Raw genomic sequence first — 5624 nt, 5'->3', positions numbered from 1 at the left:
TGGAGGCTGGATCGGCTCGGCTCACTACGTCATACGTCGCCGAAGGACGTGGGCAGCACAATATCGCACTCTGTCGGTTGATTTAAAAATTACACAAACACTTCACTTGATTTTTCCAGGCGCTTTACCCTAAACAAAAGTCCTCTTGATATAAGGTATAAGGTAGAACAAAGCACAGCAGTGTTTTTAAAAGTATTTATTTTCCAATGTGTCCTATATACAATATAAATATTTTACTGTGAAAGTGGTTAAATAGACATTAAAGTGCAAAATTAAACGAAGCTGACTGGGAGATGCTACACCTGAACTCATTCAATTTTATAATAGAAGCTCTGAATCATCCCAAATTGAGTGTAACAATGGGCAGGTGGTTACTTTATATGTCAAAAAGACATAATGTTAATGTCTTTTTGCACTGAAGAAATACAGCACGTCTTCTTCTTTTGGCTGCTCCCTTTCATATCCTATGGATCAACCTTTTATTGTGACTTCTGCTGCATCTGTGTGCCTATTTTATCTGTAAAAGGTGCTACTGGAACTTTAATTTCCCTGACGGAATCTTCCTAAAGGGATTAATAAAGCTAATCTAATCTTTAGGGGTCGCCACAAGAGATTATCTGCCACCCTATCCCTAGCATCCTCCTCAGTCACACCAGCCCACTGCATGTCCTCCTTCACTGCATCCATCAATTTTCTCTGTGTTCTTTCTCTTTTCCTCCTGCCTGGCAGCTCCATCTTTGACATCTTTTGTCCAATATATCCACTTTCCCTCCACTCCACCTGAGCTGTCCCTCTGATGTACTCATGATGTACTCATGTACTCAGCCTCTTCAGCTCTGCCACCTCCACCTTGTCCTCCTGTTTTTTTGTCAGTGCCACCATCTCCAAACCATACATCATAGCAGACAGATTGCCTGTGTTCCTCGATCCTTGGTCATGTCCCTGAACGGGCCTGCCTGCTGCATTGCCGGACCATCACTCCCATCAGCGTCAGCCTCTTTGAGCTGCCATAGGATGAGAGGCAGGGTACAGCCTGGACAGGTCACCAGTGTTTCACAGGGCTAACACAGAGAGAACATGACTTTCAGATACCGTTCATCTGCTGTAGATAGTGCTTTAGGCCTGCCACTTCTTTTTCCTCCACTTGTCCAGTTTCCTCAAATTATTTTAAGGACACACTGCAGAGCATGCTGAGATATGGCAAGTTTTTTTTTGGCAGAAAGCTATTTAAGAATCATCTCGGTGCAAAAATATAATTTTTTATGCATGTCAAACTGTCTTATTGTTGCCATTTTTCATAGCTTCAACTACAAGTCGGAACAAATTATGTGTTATTGCAACAGGCTGCTAGTAACAAAGTGCCTAAAGATACGATATAAAATTTAAAGTTGTCCGTTATGTGTAGACACAACACTGGTTCATTCCTTTATTTAGGTGCCTTTTTTATGCTTGAATGATTCATAGGTCAGTGTTAAGTGGCTTAACAAACAATAATCATTCCTCTGAAAATGGTCAGGTACAAGGACTGGACTGAAAATGAGTAAAAAGCCTAGAGAACTACTGTTCAAAGCCACTTTAAAAAATGACCAGAAAGTCTGGCTTCTTGGAGGCAAAATATAAAGAAATGCTGAAGACCTCTGCATAATACTGTATATTAATATTGAAATATTGATATCAAATGTTTTTTACTCCTTACACATCCGTACAAAGGCCAATATATGGCACAAATAATGTTAAAAAAAGTTATTATTTGAAATGAATGAATATGTTTTGTTTGTTGTTTACCTGGCTGGTTATAATTTTACCCTGCTTTTGGTATATAATACAAAATATTGTACTGCAGAGGATACAGCAGGTGCACATTGAGACTTAAGAGAGACTCTTCATTGTTAACTTAAACTTAAAAAAAACTGCAAGTCAACATCAGAGGATGAATGAAACAAGGATGCAAACTAATCTTATCTGTTATATCCATCCATCCATCCATCGAAGCGATCAAAGTGAAGTAACTCAGTTTCCATTAGTTGGCCTACTGTATCAGAAATAAGGGTACAGTGAAAGTCAAGTAAAATCTACACATGTATATGAAGGGTAATTTCTGATCCCTGTTGTTTTTTTTTCATATTTGTCACAATTACATATTTTAGATCATCAAACAAATTTTAATATTAGATAAAGATAACCCAAGTAATTACAAAATGCAGTTTTGAAATGATGATTTTATTTATTAAGAGAAAAAAATGCTATCCAAACCTATTTGGTCCTGTGTGAAAACTTGGAGCAGTGGGGAATCTCTCTTTTGGTCTCATGTGTCAGTTAAGGTCATTGTTCATGATTCATCTACAAGAACGAGACTGGGCAAAAATGGCATCCATGGGAGAGTCCCAAGGCAAAACCATTGCTTATTGAGAAGAACACATGTGCCAAAAAAACATCTTGATTATCTCCAAGACTTTTAAGAAAATATTCTATGGACTGATGAGACAAAAGTTGAACTTTTTGGAAGGTTTAAGTCCTGTTACATCTGGTGTAAAACTAGCACAGCATTTCCTAAAAAGCACTCAAACATGGTGGTGGTAGTGTGATGGTCTGGGGCTGCTTTGCTGCTTCAGGACTTGGACAACTTGCTGTAATTGACTGATGGAGCCATGACTTCTGCTCTCTAACAGAAAATCCTGAAGGAGAATGTCAGGCCATCAGTTCATGCCCTGAAGCTCAAGCACACTTGGGTTAGGCAGCAGGACAATGATCCAAAACACACTAGCAAGTCTACCTCTAAATGGCTGAACAAAACAAAATTTCCTTCTGTATCTATCATACACATTGCTGTTAGGGTGCAGTGGTTGCAAGAAAGTTGCCAGAAGGTTGCTGAACCTCCGTAGGGCCTTCTTCCTGAGTCTGGTGGGTTTTCTCTGTGTGCTCACTTCTCCTCCAAAGACATGCATGTTAACTGATGATTCAGAGTTGGTCACTGGTGCAGATGTGAGATCGATAAAGCTGTGAGTGGTCAGTAAAACTAGTAAGTACTAGCTCATTTCCAAGCTTGTGAATTAATATTACAAATATGTAAAAAAGTTAATATAGCATTAAGGTTCAGGACAGGCATGAGGGGTACAAACCACAAAGATAATATGGATGCCTTCACCATGTTGTCCTTGTTTATATAGCTTGCATGAAACAACATGGTAAGAACTCCTGGGGTGAAATCTAAGGCGTGATTTTTCCATCTTTCTGTTTCAACACAACAGTGTTCAACAAAGTGCAGCGAGATTCTCTGAGCTCCCCAAGTGTCGTTTCCCTTAATCTCATGACCTTTTCCCATGGAGGTCAAAGAAAGGTGATAAGGAATTAGGAATAGGTCATTCTTTTTGCACTTTATTCCACCACAGCCCACTGTGTATTTGGATGCTATTTACGGCAGTGCAGTCAAGCAGATTCCTCTAGAGGGAGCACCAGCCTAACCTGTTACTTTTTTATTAAAGCCACAAATGACCCAATAGCTTCTTTTCAACCAGATATTTTGATCCATCCATCCATCCATCCATCCATCCATCCATCATCTTGCAAAAGTATTTTCATGGCCTATGGCGCAGCACTGTTTTAATCCTCATCAAATGACATTCACAGTCATACACTGAAGGATAACAACATTTTACTCACAATCAACAGAATTACTCTTTACTGAATAAACAGAGGCTTACATTGACCACTAGATATTCAAATAGAATATATAGTTGCACAATAGTTCCTCAGTTCCAAAACTTTAGAAGAAGAGGGTAAAAATCTGATTCTCTGCCTGAACAGTTTGAAACCAGTTTCTGTTCCTGCTTTTCTGTTTCACAGCACTTTCCAGTGCATTGGTGCGGTTTCCTGTAAGAACAGTGTGACAGGAGAGCTACAGAAAGATTTATACAGTATTAACAACAGGGTGAATCAGCACATTAAAGCTGATTTCTGGATAATTCTAATGTTAGTTACTGCAATTTGTTTTAGCTGCCATTTAATTAGTGTTGATTTTGTAATTAATTTATGCTGGGTATTAGGTTTTGCCCTGTGATAGACTGGCAACTTGTCCAGGGTGTACCCTGCCTCTCGCCCTATGGGGGGCAGCTGGGCTAGGCTCCAACGTCAGAAACTGTAGCCTGTCGTAGACCCACCAGTCAGTTACATAAGCATTTTAGTCTAAATTATAATAATACAGGAAAAATTCATACAGATTAATAATCTCTTTTTTTCTTTCTTTAGGTTGGACCCCCATTTGCATTCAAAGCTGCCTTAATTCTCACGGCATAGCTTCGATAAGGTGCCAGAAATATTCCTCAGAGTTTTTGTTCCATGTTGACATGATAGCATCACATGTTTGCTGCTTATTTGCTGGCTGCACATCCATGATGCAAATCTGCCATTCCACCACATACCAAAGATACACTACTGGAAAGAGATCTGGTGACTGTGGAGAATATTTGAGTACAGTGAACTCACTGTCATGTTCAAGGAACCAGTTTGACATGCTTGAGTTTTGTGGCTCCCATCTGAATTGTAGCCTCTGTTTCTGTTCTGAGTTGACAAGAGTGACACCTGGCGCGGTCTTCTTCTGTTCCAAGATGTGTTTCTGTGGTGAGTGGTTATTTGGGTTATTTTGCCTTCCCATCAGCTCTGAGCAGTTTGGCCATTCTCCTCTGACCTTTGGCATCAAAAAGGTATTTTCCCCCAGATATTTTCTCTTTTTCAGTCATTCTCTGTAAACCTTAGAGATGGTTGTGTGGGAAAATCCCAATCGATCAGCAGTTTCTATAATACTCAGACCAGCCCGTCTGGCACCAACAACCATGCTGTGTTCAAAGTCACTCAAATCACCTTTCTTCCCCATTCTGATGCTCACTTTGAACTTCAACAAGTCACCTTTACCATGTCTATACGTATAAATACATTGAGTTGCTGCCATGGGACGGAATGATTAGATATTAGGGTTAACGAGCAGTTGAACAGGCATACCTAAAGAAGAGGCCAGTGAGTGTGCATTATGTACCCATGCAATGTGTAGGATTTACTGTTTGATAATGGAATCCAGAGAGCGTTTGTTGTTAATGGAGGGAATGTACAAAATATGTGATAAATAGGTCTGTGGGTACTTGTGCTTGTGCTGTTGTTGGTGCAACCAGCCAGCCATGGAGAACAGTGAAATTATGTGATACAAAGAGCTGAAGTGAAACCAAGTGTTTAAAAACAATGAAAAGTGTCCACTCCAGTCCCTGTCTGTACTTTTCATACTATATTTTTTTATATTAATCTTTGTTTTTTTTTTTTGCTGTTTTTTTTTAAATTCACGCATCTCCCACTCCCAGTGAACTCAGCTGATGCTCCCTTTCCGGTTCTGGCCCACTTGTCAGGGGGTCAGCATCTATAGAAAGCCGTTAGGGCTAAATATTGCCACAAGAAATTATGTAAAAATGAGGCAGTGCACCATAAAATGTGGCTAAAATTCTGCCAGAACTCCTGGCGATATTTGCCCCTAATGGCTTTCCATATAAGAAAGCCTTTCCTTACACTGTCCCTATGGAAATCCATGCAAAAATGGACATATTTGTGATATCTTAACTTATATATTTTTTCTTGAGCATGCT

This window comes from Archocentrus centrarchus, chromosome 12, assembly GCF_007364275.1.
Source record: "Archocentrus centrarchus isolate MPI-CPG fArcCen1 chromosome 12, fArcCen1, whole genome shotgun sequence".
Classification (NCBI taxonomy): Eukaryota; Metazoa; Chordata; class Actinopteri; order Cichliformes; family Cichlidae; genus Archocentrus; species Archocentrus centrarchus.
This window is presented reverse-complemented; position numbering follows the sequence as displayed.